This window comes from Ictidomys tridecemlineatus, chromosome 2 (genome assembly GCF_052094955.1).
Source record: "Ictidomys tridecemlineatus isolate mIctTri1 chromosome 2, mIctTri1.hap1, whole genome shotgun sequence".
NCBI classification, from domain to species: Eukaryota; Metazoa; Chordata; class Mammalia; order Rodentia; family Sciuridae; genus Ictidomys; species Ictidomys tridecemlineatus.
Window position 1 is genome coordinate 67,886,499 of NC_135478.1, and position 2,199 is coordinate 67,888,697.

General features: G+C 50.5%; 1 pseudogene; it reads right to left on the reverse strand.

Moving 5' to 3' along the window:
- Positions 1 to 521: 521 nt before the first annotated feature.
- LOC144369816 (TNF receptor-associated factor 4-like) lies at positions 522 to 2,199 on the reverse strand (annotated as a pseudogene).

The following is a 2,199-nucleotide window of genomic DNA, read 5'->3' on the forward strand; positions in this document are numbered from 1 at the left end:
GGAGGAGACAGGCTGGAACCAAATTAATAAGTACAATTCAGAATATATTAAAAATCAGGCCTCCCCTGTTGTGCCTTCCTCGAGCTAAGGAAATAAATTACCTGGAGGGCCATTGATGGGGAAAGAGAAATCAATCTCAAGACAGATTTTTTTAACTACCCTTCCCTTTCCCAACACCTCCCCCTATGGCTCTTGGGACATAGCACCTGAGCAGGTACCTCAGTCCAGGTAGAATGTGGCTGGCACCAAGTCATACCTGCCTTGCCCAAAAGGGAAGACAGGCCCTGGGAGTATTGGTTTCCAGCCCTTGATAACCCAGAGACCTGCTCTCCACAGGGGCCAGGGCTGAAGCACCTGTTGAGACACCTAAGGGTGGTGGCGGTAGGGGGAGAACAGGGTAACAACCCAGGCAGCATAAGCAGCTGAAAGGTGGTCCAGCACCCTCTTCAGGTTCAACCAGTGCCTGATAAATCATGTCCCATCCATCCCCCCTTCTCCCCTTGAGCCTGCCAGCTCTGCACTCAGCTGAGGATATTCCTGGGTAGTTCAACAGAGGCACGGAAGAAGAATGCATCATATTGCACATATTTTTGCTTTTGGATATCCTGGTGAGAGAAGAACTTGTGGTATCCAGAGCCGAGCGAACTCTCATCCAAGGAGCCTCACCATGTGCCTGGTTTTTGGAAATTTTTCGAGTTTGGGTCAGAATGGAAAGTCTCAATGGCATGCTGTGGCTTAGCAAGCCCTGGGCCACATTGGTCTAGCAGGGATAAAGTGACACGACGGGCAAAGAGCCACTCAAGGAGATTGTCAAAGGCACCTGGTAGCACACAAATGTACAGAGAAAGATTTGTGTCATCACTACTGCCGTTGTCATTGAGGAATATAGACACCTGTAGTTTGTAACCATACTTATGTGTATAGAAGGCTGGGATGATGCAATCGAGGATGGGCTTGGCCTTGGCCTCTTGTAGCCTCCGCCCATAGCTGCCAATATTCCAGATGAGCATGCCCTCACTGCCTACTAATTGTTCCTCCAGTTCTCAACGCAGCTCCTGCAGCTCCTGTGGCTGCAGGCTCACCAGGGCACACATCATAGCCAGATGTGGCTTCACACTCTTCTCCACGTGCCATGCCATTGCCAGCTTAGGGCACTGTTGGCAAAGCCCCAGGCAATGAGTGAAGGGAGGACTATTACCAAAACTGGAAGGCTCAGGGATAGCAGGCTCCCAACTCTGCATGAGAAAGACAGGGTATTAGGAAGAACCTGCAGCTGAACAGCAGGAGGAAGGACCTCAAAGAACTAAACTGCCAGAAAACCTAGCCTTCATCTAGTACTTCATGGGCTAAAAAGGAGTTGAGAGGAAGAAGGGGCATCTTACCCTGTGCTTGCAACTGGAGTCTTTGAACAGACATAGCACCAAGGCAATACTACCTCTGTCCGTCAGATAATTTGGAAAAGCCTCCCAAGCCACAGTGCCCATGCCACCACACTGGTTAGGGCAGGGCACAGGCAACCTGGGGCACTGGTACTGGTGACTCTGGATGGTGTCAAAGATAAATTCCTTTGTGCAATAGGTACAAGGCTGGGTGCGCTTGGGCCACTCAGAAGTGGCCTGCTGGGCCAGTAGTCACCACATCATGCAGGCACTATGCTTTTCCTCACAGTACACACTCTCTTGGGGGAACATACCCTCATAGTTCTCATAGGCTTCCTCACTGAAGTCACAGCCACAGAACTAGCACTTGTGGCGCCGCTTAGGGCAATCACGTTGCAAGTGTGCAGGCAGATCATGGCGATTCAGCTTGGCAGGACAGCGATTGGGCCAGGGAATTACATTGAAGCTGCAGGTATTCAGGTTTCTTTGTAAATGACGACGAAAAGAAAAGAAAATGAGCATTTTCTTTGTAAATGCTGCCACTCCAGCAGCAGTCCTCCTCACTGTGGATTCAGCGGATGAACAGGCCTAGCACATGGACCTCCAGCTCTGGGTCTGGGTAAATCTTGGCATAGTCCAAGGGAACTTGGTCCTCAGGGCATTTGCAGACTCTTTCACTAAGGAACTCCTGCAGGCAGGTGTTGCAGAAGCATTGGCCAAGGGTAGAATCCTGCACAGGCTTGTGCATGGGTTTCCTGCATAGCAGGAACAACAGCCATTGCTTGGGCTTTTCTAGGAACTTGTAGTGGAAACCGGGCAT